The 15,037-nt window shown below is 37.6% G+C and overlaps 1 protein-coding gene and 1 pseudogene across 1 annotated transcript in view; one reads left to right on the top strand and one right to left on the bottom strand.

The window, feature by feature from the left end:
* Positions 1-15,037, top strand: part of LOC143405204 (volume-regulated anion channel subunit LRRC8B-like) — a 176,894-nt gene that overhangs the window by 144,384 nt on the left and 17,473 nt on the right. The window lies entirely within an intron of this gene.
* On the bottom strand, positions 3,890-14,983 carry LOC143404413 (COMM domain-containing protein 2 pseudogene; annotated as a pseudogene).

The raw sequence follows: 15,037 nt of genomic DNA on the forward strand, positions 1-15,037 counted from the left end.
AAAAACAGCCAAGTACATGAGAAACAGGATCACATTAAACACTAGAAATAAATCAAAGAGGCAGGAGTCAATAAACAACTCTCTATAATTTCATTGACTATAAATAATCTTAACTATCACACTAAAAGACATAGGCTTGCAGAATGGATATAAAAAGAGGACACAACTATGTTTTTTTGCAAGACATCCACTTTACTGGCAAAGACAGTCATAAGCTGAAAGTGAAAGGGTTGAAATTTATATATCATGCACATGGAATATGAAAACAAGGAGTAGTAGCTACTCTCATATCTGGCAAAGCTGAATTCAAGCCATAGTTAATCAGAAAAGGCAAGGAAGGTCACTTTGTGCTGGTAAAGAGAACAATCCAACAAGATGATATAACAATAATAAATATTTATGCTCCAAATATGGATGCAGCCAATTACATGAATGAGACACAACTCAAATTGAAGCTTCACATAGACTCCAGTACAAAAATATAGAATGATTTCAACACACCTTTCTCACCAATAAATAGGTCATCCAGACATGTGCTCAGTAATGACACTTTGAATTTGAAAAAATTATAAAACAAATGGACTTAACAGACATCTATAGAGTATTTCATCCAACAACAGCTGAATTCATTTTCTTCTCAGTAGCTCAAGGAAATTTCTCCAAAAATACACCATATTTGATACTACAAAGAAACACTTATAAAATACAAAAAAATTATATAATTCCTTGCATCTTTTTTTTTGATCATAGTAGAATGAAATTAAAATCTACACTGAAAAACCTTGGGAAACTATATAAATGCATGGATATTGAACGTATTTAGACACAGGCTCTCACTGAGTTGCTTAGCATATCACTTTTGCTGAGGCTGGCTTTGAACTCAGGATCCTTCTGCCTCAACTCCTGAGCCGATGGGATTACAGGAATATGTCACCATGCCCATAATCACTCATTGCTTTTAACCTTCTCTCAAGCCATCCAATGATTAACAAATATTTTTCTGCAGCAAAGAGTTCCCAGGCACTGCAAAGCTGGCACATCAAAGGGCCAGGGGTTCCAGTCTGCTCACCATCACTACTTATCACAACCTACCTAATCACCGGCTTGAAATCCTGGGTCCCACCAGACACCACTGAGCAGCTTCCCCTCTTGGTCTCCACATACCATAGTCAGCACATTTGCTTCCAAATGCCTCACCTTTTTCCAAAGCCAAAAAGAAGGGCGTCCAACTGCCTTGCGACTGCCAGCCTGTCGTCTTGCTCATCTGTCCTCTACTCTCTGCCCTGTACTCTTTGTACAAAGGAGATCTGTTTGTGCTCTTCACTTGCTTGAAACTAACTTTAAATCAGAGCTCAGACACCTGCAGCCTGAGAGCATCCTGTCCCACAGGGAGTCCCAGACCTGCACCGAGAACCCCTTGGTGAGCCTTCAGATATGTCCTTGCCTAAACTCATTCTAAGGCCAATAAATGTGGACGTCTGGGGGTGAGATCCAGGCACTAAGAACTTCCCAGGTGACTCCAGGGCCAGCCAAGATTCCACAGTCCTGTTTGCTGGTCAGAGGACTAAAAAATGAGCACAGGGAAAGTGCCTCTCCTCAGCATGTGGCCTTTGTTTTCCTCTTCCACCTCCATCCACTGCCACCAGAAATCCATGCATATCATTGAAACATCCATTGCTAATTTTATCATGTTTCAAAAGATCTCAGATGCCAAAGATTCAATTTCCCATAACTCACATTGATAACACACTTACATTGTCCATACTGGCCTGCTTTTATTAAGTTTTTAGTTATTTCTCATATACCTACCTTAAAAATTCAAGTGGAACAACTTTCATGGAAGTATATGCTTTCCCCTGCCTCCTTTCACCTTTAGGAGTCCTTATTCTCTCACTTTCTTTGAAGTTTTATTGCAACTGTTAGTATTCCTAACATTATATGTGTATGTGTATGTGTTTGTGTGTGTGTGTACAAATGCATATAAATGTATAACATTTTAGTGATCCTTTAATTTAACAAAAATATTCTGTTGAATGTATCTGCATGCTGTGTAGTCTTGGAAGAGATAAGGAGAGAGAGAATGGGAGAGAGATTAGTTTTGATGTGTTGTTTCATATTATGGGAGCAGACAATCTGAAATCCATGGCACTTGTCAGCAGGCTGGAAATTTAGGAAAAAGTAAATGCTGCAATCTCAAGTCAATTCCATAAGTTAGCAGGTTGGAAACTCAGGTGAGTCTTCTTTGTTGCAGCCTTGAGAAGAATCCTTTCTGCTTCAGGAACCTCAGTTCTTGCTCTTAAGGCTGTCAACTGATTAGATGAGGCCTACCCACACTATAAAGGGTGGCCTATGTTACTCAAAGTCAATGTCAATCACAGCTAAGAAGTATTTTTCCACATCTAGACTGATGCTTAACCAAACAACTGGAGACCATAACCTTGCCAGCTGGACACATAAAAATAGCCATCAAAGAGTGGTGGTCCTTAAACTCACCCACTGTGCTCACTGGTTTTGACTGGAGTCAGCCTGTGGATATACCTGGTTGCCTTTCTCACTCTCCTGCTTATGCACTTTTGAGACGTCTCTAGGTTTTTGCTGCTCTGAACCTCATTGCTACGAGCTTTAGGCACAGGCCTCCCTGTGGACAGTGTGGGACTGTCCCTGTTATATGTGCTGGGAATGTGGCTGCTGGTCACAGGGCATATGAGAGGTCAGCCCAGGGATCACACCCAGCTCTCTTCCTAGAAGCAGCATCAGTTGCCACAAGTGTCAATCACATGTGAGATGCCCTTGGTCTAGTCTCCTTGGAGGTGTCCAGGCACTTTCTCATGGTCTCTTAGCTGTTGGCAATAAAACCTTCAGAAGCTATTTCATTATGAGGTCTATATTTATTGTCATTGATAATGTTACATTCCTTTTCTGTGTTTGATTGTCATTTGTATTCCTTTGTAAAATTTCTGGTCATATATTTTGGTCATTTTTAACTAGATTAATTATATTTTTCTTGCCAATTTGTAGGTTATCTTTACATATTTTTAATTTTCAAGTGTGTTAGTTATATTGAAACTCTATCAGTTATATTGAAAATATATTCTTAAATTTCTAAACATTTTTAGTTTAAGACATCTTTTTTTCCCCAGATAATCAAGCATTGATTGCATTATTTTTATATCCATTATTTATAAATGTAAAGGACAGTGTGTGTCTTAGTTGCTTTGGGTATATGGGAAAAAATAATCCATGCGAAAATATTACTAACAATCACACAACATTGAGTACTACTTAAGTCAATGAACCATAAGTCAAACTTCAGCAATATGGTTAAAAACTACTTATCTTTACATTCAAAGATAAATGTATGAACTTCCTATGACAATATGGGCATATAATTTAAAAAACTCATACTCACTTTACATTATTCTGTAGCTAGTAACATCATGAGATGCTTTTAAAAGTCAGAAATATTGTACTATTTAGAAATACTCTGAATAGGAAAGGAATTAGCTGTAAAGTTTATTCTCAAAATTGATCAACAACGAGGAAAATACTAGTTGAGCAGGCAAAAATGTACCAAAAAACAGGGTATTGCTCATATATACAGAAGATATGAACAGTATAGATTCATTTCTGGTTGATTAAATCCTATTTACACATTTAAAATACAAAATTACTTTTCAATCTGTCAAGAAGCTGACCACATTTAGCACCAGAAAAGGAACTTGACTTTAGCTTCTGATCATGACCTCAATATCCTGGAATAGGAAAAGGAATTTCTGGAATCTAGATGCATTTATCAACACTGATTAATAAAAATTAATTCTGAAAAGTAATTCCTGAATGTCATCCATTCACGAATGAGTCAAAGGCATTAGGACCTTATCACTTGGTACTACTTGAAGTTGTGAACTACTCTCCTACAGTGCTTGGTTTTCATCTAGTCCAAGGATTGTTACAGTTGCTGAACTAAATGAAGTAGGGTGGCTGAGGCTGTCTGCAGAACTTTGTTGTTGTGGTCTCCATTCTGATTTAGGTGTAGTTTTATAGTCACTGCTGGCTTTATCTGTTGCCTGAGACTTCTGCTTGCAAGCTGTACATGTAGTCGCCACTCAAGGCTGTGGTAACTGGGAAGGCTGGGTGCCAATTCACCCAGATTAGTCCTGATCTCTTTTCTGTTGTCCAGGTAAAGCTGAAGCAATAATTTGTTCAGTTCTTCAGAGAATCCCAGAACAAAAACAGAGTCTTGGAAATCCACTTCAGAAATCATGAGCTTGGAGCTCTCGGTGAGCAGGTAGGTCAACCCTTCCACAGCATGCTGGACAGTGTTGCTGCTCACGTTGAGCTTCCTGGCGGCACCCTCATAGACCTTGGAGATGGTCCCTCGCCTCAGGAACTCCAGCCCGATCCACCCAAACTCCACCACCACTTCGTCAGGAAGGCCAGGTGCTCCTTATGCTCTTCTGACAAAGTCCAGCAGCATCTTCGCTGGGCACCCTTTTTCACCCAGCAGCACCCTGGTCTTCCTGTTTAAGACGTCTTTGGACATACAGATGTCTTTAATTTTTTTAAAAAGTATTTTTTAGTTATAGTTGGACACAATAATTTTTTTTATTTATTTATTTTTATGTGGTGCTGAGTATCAAACCCAGCGCCTTGCACATGGTAGGCAAGCACTCCACCGCTGAGCTCCCCAGCCCCAGATGTTTTTAATTTTATGTGCTCAAATTGCTAATCTTTTATGTTGCAATCTTGAGAAGAATCCTTTCTGCTCAATCCTTTCTGATCATGTGTTTTCATGTGTGCGTGCGTTCTTAGAAAGTATTTTTAAGACCAAGTTTTAAAAGCTATCCACAATATTTTCCACTAATCATTTTTAAATTTCCTTTTAAAATATTAGCATGGTTAATATATCTAGAGTTGACCATGCATATGGAATGATGTAGGAATGCAAGTGTGTATTTTATTTGTGGAATGTCAGTTCTCCAGTCCCATTTGTTAAGTAATACTCTCTTTTCCTACTTCTCTATGATGCCATCTCCATCATGAATCCAAGTTGTCCATATGGACAGTTCTGTTTCTGGGATTCTTAAGAATGTGTTGATAAACTTGTGTTTTTATTCTATTGATAAATGATTCTTGCTAGATTAGTTGAGAATGTTTCCTTCCACTACAGAGTAATAAGAAAAAATATGATCATAAGACATCTACTTGTATAGAAGGGTAATATAGTAATCTGTGTGATAGAGCTTTCCTTGGGAAGAATGTATGTTGGACATAAATTTTTTTTTAATGTGGAAGTATCAGAACACTGCTTATAGAACCCACTCAACACTAAGTAGTCATGAAGCAGAGACCTGTCCCCTACTGATGGACAGCTCTCTCTTTTTCATGACATCTATTCTGACCCTATGAAAAGCCTACCCAATTAAAATAATTGCCACTTACTCAGTATTGTAAAGAGAGTTGTGAGAGACTCTGCATCTAACAGAAGAAAATATAGGCCTTAATCTTCATCATGTGGGATTAGGCCCCAACTTCCTTAATAAGAGTCTTACTGTATAAGAATTAAAACCAAGAATCAATAAATGGGATGGAATCAAACTAAAAAGTTTCTTTTCAGCAAAAAAAAAAAAACAATCTGTGAGGTGAACAGAAAGCCTACTCCCTGGGAGCAAATCTTTACACCTCACATATCAGATAGTGCACTAATCTGTAGGGTACATAAAGAACTCAAAAAGCTAAACACCAAAAAATAAATAAATAAATAAATAAATAAATAAATAAATAAATAAATAAATAACCCAACCAACAAATGGGCTAAGAACCTGAACAGACACTTCTCAGAAGAGGATATACAATCAATCAATAAATATAAGAAAAAATCCCTGACAATTTCTATAGGTATTTCCAATAATCTTTCTGGAGATTCCTTTTTTTTTTTCAAAATATAAATAGTTTGGACTGGGGATGTGGCTCAAGTGGTAGTGCGCTCACCTGGCATGCGGGAGGCACTGGGTTCGATCCTCAGCACCACATTAAAAAAATAAAATAAAGATATTGGGTCCATCTAAAATTTAAAAAACAAAAAATATATTTAAAAAATCGTCATCATTTGAAAATAATGCAAGTTTAAGCTTTCTATATTTTAGTATTCCATTCTTCTACTTTCTTTTATTCTCATTATATTTTACTCATGAGGATCTCCAATACAAATTTGATTAAACATGGTGATAACGGGTATGATTATTCTGATTTTAAAGTAAACATTTCTAGGGAGCAGAGATGCTAGCAAGAAGTCTGACTAGAAGTCCTACCATCCTTCCTCCCACAAAGACAACTCCCAAAATAAGCAATGCATTTTGGTGAGGGTAAGTGAAGAGAGCCCCAGAGCACATCTAAGGATCACCAGAAGCCAGATAGAGCATGGGATCCTGGGATGTTCACACAGAATATAGGACAGACTTAGTGTCTGACACACCATCAACAGCCAGGAGCAGCTCAGAACAAGGGAGCCTTCTCCCTGTGTGGACTAATCAAGCAAGAGGACCCCAGCAGCTCCCACCCAAACCTTGGACACCTTCCATACTCACTACTAGGACTCTTGTATTCTCATGCCACTCAGCTCTCCTGAGGGGACTGCCTGGAGTCCACACATCTGAGCTCCCAGAAGAGAAGGAGGTGACGGTGTACCCCACTCCTGTGGCCAGCACAGCTATTAGACCATGACACCTGGGGACTGGAAATACTGCTGGATTGTGTCTTGCTCAGGGGAAAAACAGCCATGGCACCCCACCTTCCCTGAGACTTAGCACTGCTAAACCACCCACACTTGGTGGCCTGCCACTCCTGAGCTCAGCCCCTGTCATAGCCTACCCCATGGGGCCAGCCTGCAGTGAAGCCACACATCAGTGCTCCCAGACCCTGGTGCATCCTGCCCCTCAGGGCCTGGACTGGGACTGTAGGCTGCCTCCTGGAAGAGGCATCTGAGTGCCCACAGCAGTCATAACCTACATCTGACTGAAGTTCCACATCACTTCTTGGGACCTAGCAGAGCAGCCAGACTTGCAAGGGCTGAGATGAACGTAGTGCCATGGGTTCAGAAAACAGCATTGGCTGAGCTGCATCCTCACCCTACAGGTCAGAAAACCCTACAACCCTGGGTAAGACCGAGGACCCTGCAATGCTGGAACTGTGTGATCTTCCTAGACCTTCCACTCCTAGAACTAGATAGGCCTCTGTGGGGGGCTGTTGCATTTTCCTTCCCTGATTGGTTGCAGCTCTGTCAGTCACTTGCAGTGATCTGGCCACATTCAAAGTGGCCCTACATGGCTGCCCTGATCCTGGAAGTAGCAGAATGTGTCTTCATGCTTAGGCATGCCTTCCTATAACCCCAGGGGTCAAATTACCTTACTTGTCCTTGTAACCCTGCCCCTCTTGACCTTATTTGGATGGAATTTTCTAAAGAATGAGGGTCTCCCTGGTAAAAGTCCACTCTTGGACATGCTCACTCTCACCAGCCCCTCGTGAGATTCCTTGCTCTCCCATTTGGAGAGCTTGAGGCAGAGGAGCTGTCCTGGGTGTTTTATTTGGTATCCTAGGGAATTCACTGGAGTAACCTTTAGTTTGGATGCCTGTGCTGCTGGGGGCGGCAGGCCTCCCAAGATTCTGCAGTCCTGGAACTGGATAGGAATCCTAGACCCTACAATGGAGTGATCTCCCAGAACCCTGCAGTTCAGGAACTGGGTGAGTTTTCTGGACCCTCCCCCATTCCTGGAACTGGGTGACCCCCAAGCTGCTGAGCTGCTGAGCCACTCCGCTCCCTAGAGAGGAGTCATTATATATTTTTGTTTCCCTTCCCTTCAAAGTGCAGCACTGTGGGAGTCCATCCTTGAACTGAGTTTACTCCCTGGCTAGGTGTGAGGTGCTCAGACACTTTTAGTGTGGCAGAGCTCTCTCCACCCTTCTTGGGTTTGAGAGCTTTTCCGTGTGGTGTGGAGGCATGTCTCACCACTGCATCAAAGACCCAATCATCGCACCTGACATTGCCACATTGCCCCACCCCCCGCTTGACCTTCAATGGATGAAATTTTCCCCAGAATTTTTCGTTCCCCAATAAAAGCCCTATCCCTAGTGTTCTCTCTCTCTCTCTCTCTCTCTCTCTCTCTCTCTCTCACTCACTCTCTCTCTCTCTCTCTCTCTCTCTCTCTCCTCTTCAGTTAAACCTCACTGCCTCCCTGGGGGGCTTGAGGCTGAGGGTTCAAGGAGCCATCCCAGAGCTGGTTTAAAGGTAAATGGTGTCTGTGTCTTTAATTTAAACTCCCTGAGGATTTTCCCACGTGACCAAACTGTTCACACCATCTGCACTGGCCCTGGACTAAATAGCACCACAAACTCTTCTTGCAATCATAGAATGAGTAAGGGCCGACTCTTAGGTAGGTCAACTAGGAGTTCCTTTGAGTTTGTTGAGATGAAAAGTGCTTAGAACAGTAACTCACCTAATAAATTCTCAGTACACTTCACCATCACCTGGTTAAGATCAACATTTCTTATTGTGTACTATATATCCTTAGATAGTGGAACTGTGTGCCTTGCCAGTGGTCTGATGGCTTTCCAATGGCCCTGTTCATAGCCCATGGTCCTCATCCCTGCCACCTGCTCCTTCTCCCACATCCTTGGGCAGTGGTTTGCAGACAGGTGCACACCAGGATCATTTGCAGGTCATCATCTCATCTGACCTCCTTCTTCACCTGAGGCTGCTGGCCTCTCTTTTCTGGTTCCCAGGCACTGCTCATGTGATTTGCTGTCCTGGGCCCTTCTCCACATTGATAGAAAGGAGCTGAGCCATTGTGGTTGGATGGTAAACACCAGAACATATTTACAGTCCTGCAGAACTTCTAGCACCATGAAGAGTGCAGGCTCTGCAGCCAGCTGCCTGGGTGCTGGCTCAGCTCCTGCTCCAGTTCTTCCCTGGACAAGTCCATTGCACTAGCCCTACCTGCCTTCCTCTGTGAAGACTGATTCCTATGTGGAGATATGTTGGCATGTGGTCTTAATGATCTACTAAGGAAGAGGCTTAGAATTACTTGGTATGTAATAAGTAGTCAAAATTAAAAATTTTAACTTATCTTTTCTTAATATTCCTCATTAGGAGTTCTAGATCTTGGGATAGTAAAATTAATGGAAGCTAGCTGGGTTCAAATTCTGACTGAAGGACTCATTGGGAGCACAATTTGGAGCACATTATTAAACTAAGATCAGCCTGTTAGGCTATAGGATTAATACTACCTACTTCCTAACACACAGTTATTACAGAAGTAAATAAAATAAATGGAATTAAGCACTTTGTATAATGCCTAGCATGTAATAAATAGGAATTACTAAACTTCAGTGCAGGGGTTTTTAGACTTTATGATTACTGATACCAGATTTAAGATCAAAGATATCATATAGGACCCTATTTTAATGTATCAATTGGAATTTAGCTCTACTAGTATCTAGAACTGCAGTAGCAAGAAGTAGTTTTTTAAATCAGTGTTTATGAACTCTTACAACAAAATTATACTAGAAAAAATTGAGTGAAATATAGTTTAAAAAAGCATATTCACATATGTATATTCACTAAAGGCAGACAACGTCAAAAAAAGTTAGAAAATTCCTTATGAATTTCAAAAGTCTAGTTTGACCCCTGTTGAGCAGTTAGTCAAGAAAGAACTTTCACTATGTTAACACAGTGGCTTTGTTTCATGGAAGAATTTCCAGTCTGTTATTTTAGTGCTGTGCTATTATGCATTAGATGAACTAGTTTTCCTGGTTGGTTTTCTATTTGTAACATTCAATTGATAATCAACCCAGATTTGTATACAAGATTTGGGACTTTTAAACTCATTACGATGCTTTTTTGTATATACACAACAAAGAGGCTATTTTCCAAATGATGTTATTTTGCCAACATCATGAATGAGATGCTGCCAATTTGACTGGTTTGTTAAGAAGGTCCTTTTTTTTTTTTTAGTTTCAGGATTTCCTCTTGTAGGTCACAATTTGCTAAGTGTTTTTTTTTTTTTAAATGTATGGTGTTTAATTTTATTGAATATTCTTTAACACATCCACAATACCAGTATCTTGATGTGATGCTTCCTCTTTATCAGTGTTGTCCAATAGACCTTTCTGCCATGACAGAAGTGTACAGTATCTGCACTGCACTGTCAGGTATAATAGCCACCAGCCCATGAGCCCATGTGGTTACTGAGTTCTTGAAATAAGTGGTGGGACTGAGATAGTGAAATTTGATTTTGTAGAATTTTAATTAATTCAAATAGTCATACAAGGGCTTTGGTTCCTGTATTGAATGACTAATATGTAGGTTAGCAGAAGACCTTTTAATTGGTGTTCATTATAATTTTCTTTTCCTGATCTTTTTCCTTGCCTGCCTTCCTTTCTTTGTTCCTTCCTTCCTTCCATTCCTTTTTCCTCCCTCTCTCCCTCACTTTTCCCTTTTTCTCCTTTCTCTCCTTCCCCCATTTCTTCCTTCCTTTTTTCCTTCCTTCCTTCCTTCCTTCCTTCCTTCCTTCCTTCCTTCCTTCCTTCTCTCTAGCACTGGAGCTCAATCCCAGGGCCTCAGCATGCAAGGAAAGTGCTTTACCACTTAAACACATCCCAGCCTTCAGGAGAATTTTCAATTGAAGTCTCCTGAAAGAAAGCTGGGTGCACAAATATAATAATTACAATTTTAGTAATGGGAGGTCCATCCATGCCTTTAATCCCAGTGGCTTGGGAGTGTGAGGCAGGAGGATCATAAGCTCAAAGCCAGTCTCAATAAATTAGTGAGATCCTGTCTCAAAAAATAAGATCTCTGAATGTGACTCAGCGGTTAAGCTCCCCAGGGTTCACTCTGCAGTTCCAAGGGGAAGATAAGAATTTTACAAATGGGAAATAATGTTTTTGAAATAGTACAAGTTACATATTTTAGCTTCAATTTAAAAGTTTAGTCCTATTCTCAGACTTTATTTACAGGACATTCTGCTATTTTTTTTTTCTTGAAAACATGGTACTTAAACAAATCTGACTTTTTCAAATGTGAAAATAGAATCCACTGAGAGTTAGCTGCCAATTCCTGATAGTATTTAGTTGTAAGTTCCACAAATACAAAAAGGTTTTTTGTTTGTTTTTAGTACTGGAAATTGAACGCAGAGCCTTGCACATGTTAGGCAAGCACTTAACTGAGCTTTATTCCAGCCCAGAAAGTGTTTTTAAAGATTGTCTTGTCTCTGTTATCTAGCATGGTGATGGTGTATAGTAAATTGTCATTAAATGTTTAATTATTGTAATTAAATATCAACAACCTAAAGCTTTAAACTACACAACAGTCCTTAAATCCTACAATCCAATAGTGACATCAGTTCATGTTAGTAGCAAGATGGAGATGGGAACCAGGGCCACAGTGCAGTGATCCCTGGCTGGTAGCTGAAACCTCAGGATGCAAGCTGCATCAGCACAGGGCACTGCCATGTATGGACACATATTTGGAAACAGCCCACTAGAATCAAGGTCTATTTACCCTACAGTCTTAGGTTCAGAGTTAGAAAGGACTTTCCACATGATTTAAACCAACATTCTTTCCCCAGAAGGATTTCTCTTTACAGTGTATTATACATGGTTGCTATGGTCTGAATATGTTCTTCCCAAATGTATATGTTGTGACAATCACTATTGTGACAGCAGCAAAAGGGAAAATGAGACTTACTATGCTCTCAAAATCAACTTAAAAAAATTATTTCTCAATTCTAATGACATATACGTTTTCACTGGTTGATAGTACAGGTAGAAAAAGTATGTAATGTGATTTATAAGTCAAAACGTGTGATTAGGTCATGGAGCTCTATATTTTTTAATAGAATGAATGCCCTTATGTAAGAGGCTTCACACATCATTCACATCCCTTTCCTCCCTTCTGCTTTCTGTCAACTGATGACGCAGCAATACACTCCACCTTGGACAATGTGAATATACTTAGTGTTACTTAACTGTACACTTCAAAATGGTCTAAATGGCAAATTGTAAGTGTATTTTACAATAAAAACATCGAAAGATGCATTTTCTATTGTTCAGTGTTTCCTGCTATTATTTAGTAATCACATTCATTAAGAGTACTAACCAGCCAGGCACAGTGGCTCATGCCTGTAATCCCACTGGGAGGCTGAGGCAGGAGAATTGCAAGTTCAAAGCCAGCCTCAGCAAAAGCAAAAGCAAGGTGCTAAGAAATTCAGTGAGACCCTACTCTAAATAAAAAACAAAATAGGGTTGTGGATGTGGCTCTCTGGTACCCAAAAAAAGAAGCACTAATCAAAATTTCACAAGCCTGTATTTGAGATTCAATTCTGCTTGCTGCATCTCTGAAAACTAAAAGCATGTCACTTAGCTAAGCCTCAGTTTCCTCATCTGTAACACAGGAATTATAAAATGCTTACTTACCCATTAGAGGTTGCTGTGAAATTTCAACTTGGTAAAGTCTAAATACACAAAGCTCAATAAATGTTAACTCTGATTTTATTTTTAAGTTTTCAAACCAATATGATTCTTGTACTTTGTATAAAGAAGGCTAAAAACTGGCTTTAGCATTAAAAAGTCCATTTGTTCATTTCTCCTTAGTCCTTAATGTTATGGAGAACTATAAGATTACATGCCCTAAAACACATTTCATATTATAGTTAAGTGGTGAGCCCATGTGTTGACCACTGAGTCAATAGTTAATAATCTTAAAGTACCATACTCCAAGAGGCAAAAATTTCAGAGAAGCCACAATAACTTATTGTACTTGAAATAATTTACATATAATAATGTGTGTATAAACCTGTACATATAATTTTTATCAAGTATAATATGATCATACAAAAACATTGACTCACAATATAGTTCACACATACCAAGAATGCTCTTTTATTTTTGTCCCTTTTACATCATATTTTAGGCAAGATGATGAAACCCAGAAAATAACAGGAATGGACTAGTTTATAAAAACTGGGTATTTTATAAGTGAAACACATTCAGTCATCTACATCTCTGAAATTGCAAACAATGTGACTTACTATACACTCAAAATGAACTTAAATAAATTATTGCTCAATTCTAATGACATATACGTTTTCACTAGTTGATAGTCCAGGTAGAAAAAGTATGTAAAGTGATTTATAAGTCAAAACATTTCATACAAAAGGATTGGGGGGGGTAACTGGAAATTGAACTAAGGGACACTCAATCATTGAGCCGCATCCCCACTCTTTTTATGAACTTTATTTAAAGACAGGATTGCTAAGAGTTTTGCCATTGTTAAGGCTGACTTTCTACTTGAGATCCCACCTGTCTCAGCCTCCCAAGCTACTGGGATTGCAGGCATACATCCAAAGGAATGGTTTTAACCAAACCCTCATAATGTCAGGAGAAAATGCATTGAAATTAAAAATATCTGAAGCATGCATTTTTTAAGACCATTGTAAAAAATACAAAAAGGGTTAAAAATGTCATAAAATAAAAATTTATACAGATAAAGTTAAGGGGTTAAAAACTATCAAAAGTATTAAAATCATCTAAAGTCAAATAAGACATAATTTATATAATTTAAATTATAATATTATATAAATATATTGCATATTATATAATACATATATAATATAAATTAAATACAATATATTTATATAACATTCTAATTTATATTATATATAATACATTTATTTTATCATATATACATATAATAAAAATATATTATATATAAATTTTATGTATATTAATATATAAATATATTATATATTCATAATATATTATATATAATTTATATAATATATTTACATAATGTACTTATATATTTATATGTAAATTATATATATTAATATATAAATATATAAGTATATGTATTATATAAATTATATATTACATATCAAAATGTTTATGATTCATATGTATTTAATATAAATTTTATATAATATGAAATACATATATATTATATACACATATAATAAAAAAATATATAAGTTAAATGTATAAATATTATTTTATTATATATAACATATTTATTATATATCATATAATATATTTAGATTTATATTAATTTATATTATATTACATATCATTGTAATGTAATTATATAATAATATAATTTCTATTATTAATAAGATAATAATACAATTATTATATTAGTATAATTAATATTAATATGATATATAAAACATGGATTATATTATAATTATATATAAACAACTTATATCAAATAGATATATGTAAATCTATGATATGTAGTATATAATAAATAATACATAATATATAATATATAAATATATTATAATTTAAATTATATAGTTTAGTTATTTGGCTTTAGATGGTTTTAATGCTTCTGATAGTGATTTATCCCTTAGCTTTATCTGTACAAATTTTTATTTTATGACAGTTCCAAACTTTTAGTATTTTATTTTTAAATAACATTTATTGGTGTCACTTATGGTAGAAAAAAGTTCCTACACCAGATGTGCATGACCCAATCGTTAAATAGAACATTTCTGAGGTGAACACACATCCTGACCCACATTTTTATATCCAGTTTTTTAAGATAGCCAATTCCTCCTCTCTCTCTTCCCCAAAACATGTGAGCAACTGCTAATGGAAAGCAGTAAACAGCCACTTGGGCTATAGCATTTTCAACTCCACTCTGAGGTGAAGATTCCAATTACATTTGAGACTTAAGTTCTCTTGGTTTTCTCCTAAGGAAAGTTCTGAGACCAGTATTTACAATATTACAGCACTAGCAGATCAGTGTCTTCAACTCGTCTCTTTCTGCTGTAGCCTCTTCACCAGTTGGGGGAGGGCCTACACTTCCATAGAATTTGCTGATAATTGGCTGAACAATTTCTTCTAGTTCCTTTTTAGTTTTGAAGTCTTCAATGTCAGCTTCTTGGTGGCTTTCCAGCCATTCAATCTTTTCCTCTACAGCTTTTTCCATGGTCTCCTTATTTTCAGAGGAAAGTTTGCCTCCCAACTTTTCTTTATCTCCAAT

The sequence above is a fragment of the Callospermophilus lateralis genome, chromosome 7, assembly GCF_048772815.1.
Source record: "Callospermophilus lateralis isolate mCalLat2 chromosome 7, mCalLat2.hap1, whole genome shotgun sequence".
In the NCBI taxonomy this organism is placed as follows: domain Eukaryota; kingdom Metazoa; phylum Chordata; class Mammalia; order Rodentia; family Sciuridae; genus Callospermophilus; species Callospermophilus lateralis.